We start from the raw sequence: 15452 nt of genomic DNA, 5'->3' as shown, positions 1-15452 counted from the left end.
GGTGTGGGTACTGATTAAATACACTAAGAAAAGCTGAAAGAAACAATGAAGTCTTCACAGATGAGGTAGAACTTAAATAAAGCCTTAAATGTCAGCCAGAACACAAGGAGTAGGAAGGCAATTTTAGATTAGACAAACAAAAGGAGTAGAGTGCACTCATGGGAAAAAGATGTGTGTTTGACAATAGCAGAGGGTCCTGGAAGCTTGACAAAGGAGTTTGAAATTGATGTGGTGGGAGCCAGGAAGCCTCTGAAGGTCACTAAAGCTTTATTAGTTTCATTCTCACAAGAGCACTTTTTATCTGAAGAGCAAATGGGTGTTCTTCAGCCCCAAGAAGAAAATAGAAACACAAAATAGTATAGGTCCAAAGAGAACTTTAGGCAAAAGGCCAGTTCCAGAGAAGGAACTGAACAAGACCAAATCCTATGGTTGTTGAGTCAACTGTTACTTGCTTTACAAATTTGTCTGAGGAAATTGCCAGAAGCAAGTGGCCTTCTGGTCACTGTTCCTTTGTGCAGTAAGGTTTTCTGAGGTTTGTGTAAAATTATTTGTTCTCTGCATTTTGCCAAGAGGAATGGAGTATTTTTATTAGCTCCGTTATCCAGAAAGCAGAATTCCTAATAGTATGGACACCACAAATAAATGAAATATCTTAATTAATATTTAGGGTTTATCTATACATTTTCTGAATATGCCTTATGGTGAGGCTTTTCTGAGTTAGGACTGGGACCATTCTGATGCTCCACCAAATACCTTACTCCAGTAGGATACATGGAAGTTATATCTAGGTAAAATGATTGAAACATAGTTCTTTTGTGGCCCATAATACTGGATGAACAACATTTTATCAATGTTATGATGGCCAGGTTTAAATCCTGCCAAATCAGGGAGGCCACCCCAGTTTAGACCAGCACACATCCAGATTAATTTAATCTTAAAGAGAGGGGTGTTATAACAGAGACTGACCAAGGGGATTTTACTGTTCTTTCATTCCCTAGAGAATGCAGGGCCAAGCCACAGGACAGTCCCTCCTCTGTTTCTGTCCTCCCATCTGAAGTTGTGGTCTTCATTTTATCCAGATGGGACTAGACTCCATCCTGCAAGCAGTTCATTTGACCTTTGGGAACAGCTAAAAGAGGAAGCACCCAGTACCTACAGCTAAGCCTCTATAAGCACTGCAGAGGAAGGTGTGCATTCCCCTTCTGTTTCCTCAGAGCGAGGATTAAGGGTTGGCAGGCCACCTAATCACAACACATTTCCTCCCCAAAGCAGGTTGAAGGATGACATCCTATCACCACTATCTTAGCTCATTTGAGACATGAAAGAGCATGTTTTTACAGAAACAGAAATAGAAACAGAAAAGCAAGCAGGCAAGCATAATTTGGGAACAACAAAGGATGTTTAACAAAGATTTTCAAACAATACGCATTCTCTTCATTTAAAAAAAAAAAAGTATGGCTTTCTCTCTGGGAGAGAATTCTTGTTGTATATCACTTTAAAGTGGTACTCCATCGTCAGCCTGATAACCCCACAGGTTGCCATGAGAAACAAAAGACATTACGTATGTCATACGGTCTCTGAATGTTTCCAAAGGTATCCCTTAAACTTGATACAATCACCTGTGTTTCCCAGATAAGTCATTTTCTCCCTTTCTTGGTGATTTAAATAATTATTTATCATGTGTTTTCTGATCTATAGAACACTGTGGGTGAAACAAGGAAATTGAACATGTAATTCCCCTCCTCAAATACTCAAGTGGCACACAGGTGTGCAAGGGAGAAGAGTGTAAATGAGTAAATGGTGGGAAAGATTGCCTGCACTGCAGAAGGGAGGGATTGGGAAGGCTGATGCCTATGCCCCCTTTCCATAGAGTCTGTGATCCTCATCGAGAGAAGGGATTTGCTGCTCAGGGGTAGAGCAACAGAGCAGGAACATCTGCAGAAGGAAAAGAAGATTCATAACTTCCTTTGAACCAGGCACATCTCAGGCAATCTCATAAGCATCCAATGCAGCTGCAACTCTTACTCTCTCCATTTTACAGTCTAGGTCATTGAGGCTTGGAGGGGAATAGAACCCATCTCCACACATATAAAGCAGAGAACCAGAATTCCAGCCTAGGACTCTAGCTCTGGATCTCACACCACTGATCTCAAGATATCAGAAAATAGACATGTCACAAGTATTTTCTAGCGCAACACTGTCCAATAGAAATAATGTGAGCCACATAGTAATTTTAAGTGTTCTTGTGGCTACTAAAAAAAAAAAAAAAAAAAAAAAAAAAAGTTAAATATATACATTGTATACACATGAAGTTAATTTTTATAATACTTTATTTCACCTAACATATCCAAATCATTTTCATTTCTCTTTGTAATCAACATTAAAAAAAACTATTGGTGAGATACTTTATCCTTTTCTCTGTACTTAGTCTTCTAAATCTGATATTTATTTAATCCTCACATCTCAATTTGGACTGGCCACACACCCAGTGCTCAATAGCTACATGTGACAGGTTAACAGCACAATTCTGGTGCATAAGAGAGGTAAGATATCAAGAAAACTGATTTTAGGGAGATGATAATAATACAAAGATTAGATCCAGCTAGAACAGGAAGAATCACACAAATCTAAAGTATTTTTTATACTTGATTTCTTTCACCCTTGTAGTGATAAATGACAAATTCTACTGAGCATAGTTGTACACAATGGACAGACACCACCTACTATTAAGATTCACAGCCTTAAGGGTTCTAGTTACTACGTTTTAACCTGACGTCCCCTAGCAACATTGAGCCACGCAGAGCTAAGGGAGGGGCCTGAGACAATCACAGTTAATTAGCTGATGGCCTAAATGCTTCCTGCCCTCCTTCCAATTTGCCAGATTAAATATGTGAATTAAATTAAATGTGTCCCTTTCCACTCAGACTTACTCAAGGTCCACACCCAGGCTTAAAGCCCCCTTTCTTGCCAACAATTGCCTCCATTCCTTGGCTATGATCTTGAACTACTTAAATGAAGATGAGAAGGAATGAAAGGAAAGCTTCCTGGTTAATTTCCATTTTTTATGTCATTACAACTAGCTGAATCCTTTAAAGCAAAACATAAATCTCACATCCATGACCTGGCAGGTTCAGTCACTATTGCCCAGGAAACTTGGAGCTTGGAATACACTTAAATATCTCTCCGAGCCTTGGGGATGCTAAGGTTTAGGAGCTTCACTTAAGTCATGTCACCTAAATAGTGCTGTCAGGGAAATACCTTCTTAAACTAGACAAGGGTTGAGTTAGGGTTTTCTGTTCTCAGTTCTCACCCAGAATAAAGCTATTCTGCATCCCATCAAACTCACCAGATCCTTCATTCACACCAAAATGTAAATAATTATACCTCAGTGCTCTGTTCTCAGATTTGACCAAGTAGCAAAGTCCCTGAAAATCAGGGTGTCCTTCCTGGAATTTCCTGAAAAATTGCCATATAAAAATTAACATCAATCATACAATTCTATATTAAATCAGATATCATCTTAGATTCTAGTACATACAAACAAAAACATACTCTGAGTATAAAAAGAATTAAATGGAGAAAAATTTACAGTTATAAAATCCCATCCTTTGAGCTAACAGTTTTACTAGAGTTGATGAAAATGGCCATATCCAGCAGAACGCTCGCAGAATGAGTTTTTTCTTGGAATCTTAATGTGAAAACTTATAGGTTACGGGGTCTGCCATTTTTTTCAGTCTTTACCTTTTAAAAGTATCCAAGACTTTACGTTTGGCAGTGACGTGATATCAAGTTAGCCACTAGTAGAAGAGAATAGTTTCTTTGACTTGTGGTCTGTGGTAACTCCCAGAATCACAGCATCAGCAATAAGAGGTATGCCGATTAAAGCCAATGCCACAATTCCTAAGAAAAAATCCTCCATAGTTTGTCTTACCCAGTCTGTTCCACTGAATCCTGTCCAGTCCAGAATAGGGCAGAAATGGGAGGAGGATCAGCAGAAACAAGATCAATGCAGCATTGTGGCTGAGATCTGAAAAGCTATGGTCCTATGTATGCAATCATCATTCCCAAGGCAGCCTCTGCTCAGACTTCACACAGCCATTGCTTGTCTCTGCCAGAGCCTTTGCATCAAGGCCCCTGCCTATGCCAAGGTGGCAGAAGCCAGAATTGCAATGATTCAAAAGTGGTTGACAAACACCAATTCTTTTCTTTTTCACATTTTATTATGGAAAAGATCAAACATATGCCAAATAGAATATTAGAGTCAACTACATATACCCATCACCCAGCTTCAGTAATTGTCAATACATGGCCAAACTTGTCCACCTATACCCCTGCTCACTTGCCCCACACATACACTACATTATTGTGAAACAAATCCCAGACTTTATATTATTTCAAAAGTGAATATTTCATTATGTATCAATAAAAAATATATAGCTTTAAATATATAACCATAATACCATATTCACATTTGAAAAAGTTAGTAATTCCTCAATATCATCAAATATTCAGTTAGTGTTCAAATTTCTCCTATTGCCTCATATATTTTTTAGTATTTGGTTTATTTAAATCAGAATCCATAAAAATGTCCATATATCTATTCCTATGCCCCAATACTTCCTATAAACTGGAAGGCTTGATTATGTTTAGGTTCAATTTTTTTGGCAAGACCACTTCATAGATGGTGCTGTGTACTTCCTATTGCATCCCATCAGGAGGTACATAACGCCTGATGTTACTATTGATCAACGAGTCCAGGTATTGCCAGCCTGATTCACTGATTATAAAGTTCCCTATCAGCTTTCCAACTACTGCTCTAGCAGGCATTGATGTTAATTGCTTAGATCAATTATCTCATTAAAGATTGAAATGTTGATATTTTGAATCTAATATTCTCCATTTCAATCCAGTTAATAAAAACTGGAACTTTTCTATAATGAAACACTTTCAACAAATTTTTGGTTGCTCTGAGATGTAAGTCATACAGGAAAAGCAAGTTATAGATTGAGTTCTTTGCTCTTATTTACCTATTTTTAGAATAATGGATTCATTCCCAACCATCTCACAAAGGTAACCAATTGTGTTTCTTATCATTATAAGTTATGTATATTAATATATCATATCTTACATACTTCAATCTATTTGCAGTTACAATTTTTTATTCAAATTGTCCCATCTTTGGCCAGTGAAAGTCCTTCAAGTTGGCTCCTAAATATTTTAACACAATCCCCAAAGTCTTTAATGGTTTTCTTGCTCTCCAGTATGAAAAGATGTTTCAGGCTTACTTTATATATTTATTCTCCCAAACATGGAATTCACCATTTCTGCACAAACCCAGCGGGTGGGGGGGTGGGGCGGTTGTTGTTGTTTCTTTTAGAAAAGGCTATGTTTGTACCTCTCTCCACCTCCTGTTTCTCCTTATTCCACCAGAAAACCTGATGAAGGAAGAAGGAAGTGCTACAAGGACAAATTGGCAGCCATGTGGTGATGACAGGTAGGTAGGTCTGACACTGAAAGCACTTGTGTCCAGCAGAAGTCAATTCCATAGGAATCCACGCTCCAAGGCTGGGAGGCAGCTTTGGCAGCTATCCTGCTACCACCCTAGAGACAACCCAAATCCTGAAGATAGCAGAGGAGAGTGAAAAGAATTACATCCTTGATGACATGGTTAAGCCAACATGGAATCAACCAACCTGAAAGTCACCCTACCTCTGGACTTCCTGCTGGGTGCAATAAGAAATCTCCTTGGGGCACCTGGGTGGCTCAGTGGGTTGAGCATCTGCCTTCCACTCAGGTCCTGGTCCCAGGGTCCTGGGATCAAGCCCCATGTTGGGCTCCCTGCTCAGCAGGAGCCTGCTTCTCCCGCTCCTCCCCGCTTATGCTCTCTTCTCACTCTTCTCGCTATCTCTGTGTCTCTCTCTCTCTCAAATAAATAAATAAAATCTTAAAAAAGAAAGAAAAAGAAAGAAAAAGAAATCTCCTTACTGTGTACTTCCATTTGGAACCATGCTTTCTGTTACTTGAGGCTGAGTCCCTAAAGGAAACACATCCTCTACTTTAGAAAATAATTGATTATTACACAAGTTACCCATTGTTCCCTCTTCCCCCATGCCTTTATATGGTTCACTTCCCTTGAGTACATTTGGGGAAGGGAGTTTGTGGGGGGCTCTTCCACCTACTTCCAAGTGAGTCTAACTTCAGCTTGGTTCTCTGCTCAGACTCACTCCCAGCTCTGGCCTGAGCATCTGAACTGTTTTACGGTTAGTCACTGCCCAGAAAGTCTGGCCCATGTCCTCATCCTTCACTCCTACAATGCACCAATACTAGATTGTTTGAGTAGCAAAACTTTATTGAAGGTTTAGGCTGAACAGAGAGCAGTTATGACAAATGGAGAAACGACTTCACACTGTCAGCCATCCCTGTTCCAAGAAATTCACTGGTCGTTCCCTCCGCAGGGAGTTTCTCACTGCCTGCACTCCTTCGAGGATCCTACCCTCTCACCACGTTATGGAGCCACCCCCTTCTCTCTCTACCATTCCTACCTTCTTCTCTTCCAGATTCTTCCACCATCTCAATGCACCAGCAGACAGCTCCAAACTTCCTGTTATTTTACTGTGCATAGCACTTACCCTCTGTTTAAACATCTTCAATTCTACCTTGCTTTCAGCAACAAACAGGCTCATAAAGGCATTTTCCTAAATAAAAGAATAATTCTGGCTCTGAAAGAGGAATTAATTTTATGTTCCTCTTGGGTCAATCCTCTCAAGTTCAGCTAGCTAGAAACAATCATTCATTTTCTTAGTATTAACACTTAAAATGGGAATGACACCCATCTTACAGCAGCTAGAAAGCTTTGTCGGTGAGTTTAGAACAATCATTAATCTCCCTGTGCCTCATTTTTCTCACCTGTAAAATGAGGCTAAATGATAATAACTACCTCATACTCACAGGGTTGTTGAGGTAATTAAATGAGTGAATATATATAAGGGGCTTTGAACAGTGCCTGGTACATAGTAAGTACTCGAGGCATGTTACAGCTTCTGCTGCTTGTGTTGGTATCTAAGTAGACATCTTTGATCTAAAAAGATTATTTGGACATGACTCCATAGGATAGAGAAGAGCCCCTACAAGACCGGGTTATTGTGAGGCCTGAATGATGTGTACAATCTGAAACAGCACCTGGGATGTAGTGACTAATAAAGTCAGGCTCTTATGCTGAGAAGATCAGCAATAGTGTATGTAAAGTTCCTGCAGGAGGCAGGAGATCAATAATGTGAGATCTTATCATTTCACTCTCAGGAAGATTATGAAAGATGTTGTAGATGGAGGTCTGAGGCAGCTGGTGTTTTTTAAAAGAGGCCCCATGTTCACCCCAACAGAAGATATCATTTGTTATTGTCATTACTCTAGTTAGTACTATTATCAGGAGTAGCAGGAATGTGGAGCCACGGCTGAGCAGCGGCCTAAGCCGGGTTCTGTGTTCCTATTCTGAGGGGAGGTGGAGATATGAGTCAGCCTCTGCCCACAGGTACAAGCAAGAAGGAAAAGCCTCAGGTCTCACTGCTCACTCCCACCCCCTGCCTCCCACCTTGCACACCAGCGGGAACAAAGCCAGCCTCTGGGAGAGTTTGCTAGGGATCAGCTTTCATCCAAACAATTGCCACCTGCCACAGTGAGTGAGTCAGCAGGAAGTTTACAGCATAAGACCCCTGGGCAGGACAGCTTCCCAGAGATACAGGGATAATAAGGAAACAGACACCAACCCTTCCCTCAGCTCTTCCCCATGTCTTTTCTAGGCCCAAGTCACCCAGCAAGCTCCCCAGCTGCCCGAGGAGTTTAGAATGGACATGGAAGTGAGACAACTAAAATACTAAAATACTACTAAGCCCTGACACCAGTCACTAAACATTACCAAAGATGTAGGTCAAGTTGCCCAAAAGTGTTAGAATCACTCAGGAGCAATGACTGAACCACAGGGGTCCAGGGTCAGAGAAAGATGTTTTCTGTCCTTCCCATGGAAGTGCTGAGAGAATGTTTATGGCAATTCCATGGAGATTTACAAATTCAAAGGTGCTAAGAACAAGCGGGTAACAGCATCAGGTATGCTCTGGTGTGGGCCCTGAGCAGCAAGGTGGGTCAGCTAGGGGACAACCATGCAGCCACCTGTCTCACTTGGTAAGGCAAAGACAAGCCAGGTTCCAGGCCCACCACACAGGTGTCATGGTATCAGAGTAGCACCAGGCTGGTCCAATCCTGCCTCCAAATACCGAAAATAAAACATCAGGAACTTGGGTCAACTAAACACTAACCATTGTAGTAAACCTCTTGAGCTGTGTGCTCAGAAACTCAAAGGCCCCATTTCTTAGAAACAAAGACCCTATGGAGTTAGCTCACTTCAGGAGTTTCTCAGTCATTCTGCCAAAAATAGACACAGAGGCAGGGGAGAGGGAAGCCTGATGCAAGGATGCTGGCTACTCAGAGGACCGACCATTACGCTATATTAGAAGCCTCTTACAAAAGAAACTAATTAAATGCTCCTGCACTAAAATGATTGCATGACTATTATCTGCCCACTCAGAGAAAGTGAGAACCACAAGTCCAAAACACGGCAAGCAGTAGGCTTAATTGTCTTCCGTAAGGAATGGCTTTTGTTTTGTTCAGTGCTCCATCAAAAACACTAAGTGTTAATGTACCCTATATAATCTATCTGGCTAGCTAAGTAGTTTAATCCATCACACACCATGTGAAAGAATAAAAGCAGGTTGGTAGTGACAAGTTAATAGTAGAGGCAGGAAATAAAATGGAGAAACACACTTTGATTGATGGTACTACTATAGATGGACTCTGTCTGGTTTTATATAGTGGCCAATCAAAGCAAAATAGATCTCGTAATTTAAAACTTTAAATATGTCTCCTCAATTAAAAATTTAAAAGGCCAGTGGATGTATTGCATTCCGATTGAACAATAAAATTTCAATTACAGCCAAGTCTCAAATATCTACAAGTAGATCTGCCACAACAAATATTAATTTCAGCTCCTCAGTGGCCTGATTATCTGCTCTGTCAGCCCAAACCCCTTTGTTGCCAAAATCTCTTCTTTGATTCTATCTCAACTTTCTTAGACCATGTGTAGGAGGGTGAAAGGGATGCCTTGGATTAGGAAGATTTAAAACCAAACATTTAATCATGCCCTTTACCCACAGAGACTACAGGAGAGTGAGAGGCACCAAACTTAGAGGATCTAAAGGGATCTATTTAGCTGATGTCTTGCTACAGTCTGAAAATAATAGTGTCATCCATCCCCAAGGCTGTGAAGAAAAATCAGCAGTCTCTTGGGGGCAAGGTGGGAAACATACATGGCTTTCTGGAACTTCTTGTTCATTTCATTGGAGATTGTTAGATTCGGTTGAACCTACTAACCAAATCTGGAGCCTTAGAACAAGAGTTCTCTTTAGTAGCTATAGAGCACAAATGATCAAACCCTTATAAATAGATCTTCACATGATGGAATATGTGTTGTCTAGAAGTTTATTCTAGCAATAGACTCTCTCTCTCTCTCTTTCTCTCTCTTTCTCTCTCACACACACACACAAATGATGTACATACAAGATTAATCATTGCAACACATAGGAAGCAATCAAAAATATCCACAAAGAGAGGACTGGTTAAAGTATAAGTGCATCCAGCAATGGGATTTTAGCACCTATAAAAATAAGAAAAACAAATGGCAACTCTGTCTATATTAATAGGAAATGATCTCCAAATTATATTGTCAAGTTTTTTTTAAAAAAGCAAGATGTAAAAGGGTACATATGATATAAAACCAGTTGTATAAAAAGGTGCAGCTCCACACACATACATATACACACATACTTGCTTATATATGTATAGAATATCTCTCAAGAAGTATGTCAGAGCAGGGCCTCATAACCTTGGTTGTCTCAAAGGCAGAAAACTGAGTGGATGGGGACAGCACTGGAGGCATTTTTATTATATACTTTCAAAACTTTTGGATTTGAACATGTGAGCATATTACCTATTCAAAAACAAATTGTATTCTGTTAATCTCTGCTACTAGCTCTCCCATCCTTTGTTTCCTATCCATTTAGTCACTCGAGGTTCTCTGTGTGTACATACACCATGATCCCCAGGTGGCTCTTCTATAATCTTCATAGTGAAGACATATCTTTAATGAGTCATTCCTGATATAGATAGACAAGACAGAATTGAAGATGGTATAACCTAAGGACTTCCCATAAAACAGTCATTCGCTTCTCCTAAGCATGACTCCAGACCTGACATTAGCTCTTTGGAGCTGCAAATTGGGATTTCCTTCTTGGATTCTCATAGCCCACCCCAGAGCTCCTGGGCTCACTCAGTCCCCAGAGGAATTGTCTTGACCAAACCCCAGGCCAGCAGAGAACTGAAGAGTTTGGGATAGTCCACTTCTGCTGTTGTCTCCCACAGCCTCGGGATGTTACAGAGGAGAATGAGTCCACCCAGTTCTATCAATGCTTTGCATATTATGCTGATGCCTAGTGCTCTAGTCTACACTCATTTATTCCCTCTGTTCCCCAGATTAGGACGCCCTACCAGAGGTCTCCTGAATCTGCCACATGCTGCATCAGCTCTGCTCACTATCTCATACTTCCCTTGGTGTGGTTCTTTTTGATCCCTTGGTGTCTTCTGCCAGTGGAACCAATTAGTTTCTTTAAGGTGAATCTCAGGAAGCAGGAGTTAAGTTCTCAGCCCCTCCTTCCTAAAGACTCTGGACTCATGCAAACTCTCCCCAGTAATCAGCTCTGCCTACCTGGCAGTCCAAACGAGGTACAAAAGGTCCTTGTGCCCTCCTTGAGCAAGAAGTGTTTCCTTATCCTCATTTTGCACAGCTATGAGGCCCCCAGCAAATGACTCTTACCTGAACAAAGAAAGTCAAATCCAAAATGTAATATGCTGTCTCTATCCCTAGACATACCAGAGGTTAGCACGAGCCTTACCTCTCACCAACCACCCCAGGCACCCCCTCTTAACCTTTGCTTAAACAGACATACTTTTTAAAAAACAACTGCAGTTTAGAACATCTATCTAATGATGTCACAGCCCATAATGAAAAACAAAATATTATCACAAAAGAACATTGACAGTATTGAGTCAGAACTTCCGTTTCACAATTATAAGGAATATCAAGAATGTGCCAGTCTACTAGAATGATCTTCATATCAAAGTGATTTGAATTATTTAATAGTCAGAGTAGTAGAGTGGAGACAGATCTGTGTTTGAAAACAATCTTTTCAATTCTTTAGCTGCAACCTCAAGCATCTTAAACATAAGAGCTCCAGTTTTCTCATCTGTAAAATGGGAATTGTTCTGAGGAGTAAATAATTCAGAGCATGTGGAACTCACAGGCACTCATATTAGTTCCTTTCCCTTGAAGACCTACATCAACAAGGCTAATGCAATAATTTATAAATTGGATTATACTGAAGGGATTTTATCCATTTGAAATATCTATGCACTGTGGTAGGCCTACAGGAGATTCAGGGAAATGAAAAAGGACTCTGTGGCAAATACTGCTGTCTGGCTAAGCTAAGGACCACTCCCAACCACTTCTGCCTTCTCTGTTTGCCCAATAAAAGCTAGTAGAGTTAAATACCCACTTTCCCAGGCTTTGTTACAGTTGTGTGGCCAAGTCATGGCTCTGGCCAAGAAGTCAGTAAGTCGAAAGTCTACTAGCAGGTTTCTGAGAAACAAAAGAGATAGAAATAACTACCACTGTCTTCCTCTTCTTTCCTGTCCCTACTTTTGACTCAGTGACTGGAGGGATAGCAACCTGTTTTCAACCATGAGGCAACATGTGGCCTCAAGCATCAGGAAAAGACTAGAGAGCTACAAAATATTTGTTCCGATATCACTAAGCCACCAAGCCAAACCCAGCAGCTGCCTGCCTCTGGACTTCTTATTCTATGAAGTCATTCAACTCCTATTCGTTTCAGTCCCTTAGTAAAGCTTTCTTCTACTGGTAGCTAAACACAATACTGAGTGTTATAGATGTTGCCCTCAAGGAACCCATATTTTAGTGGTAGAAATAAGATATGTTTTCAAATTCCTAAAATACAAAGTGGGAGTTATGAGTATGATTTGACAGAACACAATAAATTATATAAAAATCATAACCACATTTATCCAAATATTTTAGGGAATTCTGGTAGAGGCATTGTATATTTAAGTGAAGTACTTTACTCAATAGTCAGCATTCTAAAACATAAATACATTACTGCATATAGCTGAGCTCTTCAGGAACTACAAATGAAAGGCACATTGCTGGAAAATATCCAATTTTGCATATATTTATCTTTTCAGATATATGAAAACCATAAAGCAAAGGGATTTAGAAGCACTGTGTAGCGAATCTAACAATGCCCAAGGTTATAAAAAAATCAAATTTTCAAATTGACTGCATAGCATGCATTTGGTTTGCAATTTTCCCAAGCATTTCATTGTGAAACATTGCATAGATATGACTAAGCTTCATTTTTGCCTAATACTGTGGATAGAGCAGATACACAAATTGAAGAGGCTGCAGATGCCTTCACTTATGGAATTTTTCAATTGCTCTTATGTTGGCTTAAGCGAAACGTTTAGAGTATACTGAATATTGTGCATATACTGCACCAGCAGAGAGCTAAGAGTATTTTAGTAACTCTGTTTTGCAGTATGTGTACTATTAACATAATGTCTGATATATAGGCACACTTTTTCAATGGTTTACTGCATAATTCTTAGAACAATGGAAAACATTAACACAAGTCTCATGTTTTAAGACATTTCAATTAAGTTTGCATCCAAAATTAGCATTGCATTACCATCAGAGACCTCACTAGGTCCAGAGGTGACCAAGCTGGACAGGCTGTGTCTAATAATGAAAAGAACATTGAGTGATCTTCAAAAGACTGACTGAAATCTTCAAAAGTTATCTTCAAAAGAACTTGACTGAAGTTGCAAGTCTGGCTGAGGAAATTGCTGGCTGAGCAAATCTGGGGTGTCTCTAACCTCTCTGAACACGTTTTCTCATTGGTAAACTGTTGAGAGTAACATTCATCTCACAGGGTTATCATTAGAAAGATCAAATAAGAGAAAAATTGCTTTAAACTACCAAGTACTCTGTGGACTGAGAATATGTACTCTTCCAGTTCCACTACTGTATTGGGACAATCTTGAGATATGTGCTAAGTTTTTGTGTGCATCTATTTAGTCTAAAAATTATAGGAACATTGTCTCTTCCAGGAAAATGTGAGCTCCTCTGTTAAAGGAAACCTCAAAAACATAGTAGGAGGTAGGAAGCCTGTACACTTTTTATTTATGCTTTCATTCAACTAACATTTATCAAGTGCTGACAATTGTAGCACTAATTAGAGCCCAAGGATGTAAAGGTAAATAGAATACACTTTCCTGACCTCCAGAAGCCCAGGGTCTCATAGGGGCTAAAACCACACAAACATGTGATTAAAATACACTGTGAGGTATATTAATAATCAAAGGTGTTCAGATAGTTGGTGAAAGGGAATTTGAAAAGATACATGCATCCCTACATTTGTAGCAGCACTATTTACAACAGCCAAGATATGGAAGCAGCCCTAGTGTCCATCAGTAGATGAATGAATAAAGATGTGGGGTATGTATATATACACAATGGAATATTACTCAGCCATAAAAAAGGAATGAAATCTTGCCATTTGCAACAACACGAATGGACCTAGAAGGTATAATGGTAAGTAAAATAAATGAATTAGAGAAAGACAAATAGCATATGATTTCACTCACACGTGTAATTTAAGAAACAAAACAAATGAACAGAGAAAAAAAAGAGACAGATGAAAAATAGACAACAAACTAGTGGTTGCCAGAGGAGAGGTGGGTGGGGGGTGGTGGAAATAAATAAAGGGATTAAGAGTACATTTATCTTGATGAGCACTGAGAAATCTATAGAATTATTGAATCATTGTACTGTATACCTGAAACTAATATAACACTGTGTGTTAATTATACTTGAATAACTTTTTTTTAAATACTGAGAACTGTATTTCTGGCATATATTTTAAAAAATAGGTGAAGGGGGGCACTCTGAATCTCTTAGTTACAATCTGAGACCAGAGGGAACACCAGATAGGAGGGAAAATTACTAAGTAAAGACAGATTTCCTCTATGTCATAGTTTTCTTAGAACCTGCCCTTTAAGCAAGGCTCCTCTAGGAGGTAATTTCAAAAGCTTCTTTGGAGCTTCTCAGATGAGGGTGTGGTCTTGGTCAACTAAATCCCTAATGGCAATAAACTCTCATAAAAGAGACAATACATAATAAATTGCAATGAAGTCCTTTACCCAGTTTTGGTTGGTGAATTCTTTGCTTTATGAAATACTTCTGTGATTCAGTGGTCCGTTGGACCTAAAGTCAGGATTGGATAGCACCCTCTTCTTCCCAATCCTGAGCTGGAATCTTTCTTCTCAACACAACTACATCCAGCAAACTGGAAAAGACTTCCAGGCACCATTGTTAAACTAGCAGCACAACAAAATTTTTGCAAAAAATCAAAGCAGATTTAATTTACACAATGAACTTTTCCTGAGGGCCTACTAGACACCACACATTGGGAACAGCTAGCTGGGACACGGTCCTTGCTTTCAAAGTCCTTACAATCTAGAAGGGACAGCCACATGATTAGATTCCTTCAAAAAAGCACTAAAGAGGCTATAAAACAAGTATAGCAGAGGCATGAGGGATATAGAGTTAGGCTTTCTTAGAAGTTCAGGGAAGGGGTTAGTGTTGAAATACAAGTGGGTATTCACCAGATGGTCAAAGGGAGAGGATATTCTGGGTAGCAGTATACACAAAGGCACAAAGGTGTGAAAAAATGCTGGGTGTGTTCCATGAACCACAAGAAGGGGATTCAAGTAAGAGCTGACATCAAGGAAAAGTCAGACTAAGAGAGTCCTCAGGGGCCATGCTAAAGATTTAGGACTCAGAGGGGATCCACTGAATGATTTTAACCTAGTTTTAAGATTAGATGACTGTTGAGGAGGGTGGCAGGCCTGGGTCTGCCGCAAAAAGGATGCTGACTGCTAGTTTCAACAGGACAGGAGAGTTATTTCCAAGCTGTCCATTACTTCCATTGCATCTAACACCTACAACTCGGAGACCATATCTAAAAAGCAAAACTGAGATAGCCAACTGATTAGATCCCCAAGTGCTAAAGAGATGGAAACACTTTTAAAGTGTTTCCATGCAAAGGTAAAGCATTTTCCTGGCAGTTCCCTAATCCTAGAATTTGCGATAACTGATTAAGAGTTCAGTGCAAACAATCAGAAGTCCAATGAAAACATACTACTGCTGAGCACCTATGGAGAACCCAGGCATCTCATATCTCTGAAGAAACTGGAAACTGTGCCAAGTGATGTTT

The sequence above is a fragment of the Callorhinus ursinus genome, unplaced genomic scaffold (genome assembly GCF_003265705.2).
Source record: "Callorhinus ursinus isolate GAN/ISIS: 27379988/994484 unplaced genomic scaffold, GSC_fseal_2.0 scaffold39, whole genome shotgun sequence".
Lineage (NCBI taxonomy): Eukaryota > Metazoa > Chordata > Mammalia > Carnivora > Otariidae > Callorhinus > Callorhinus ursinus.
Note: the sequence above shows the minus strand (reverse complement) of the source record.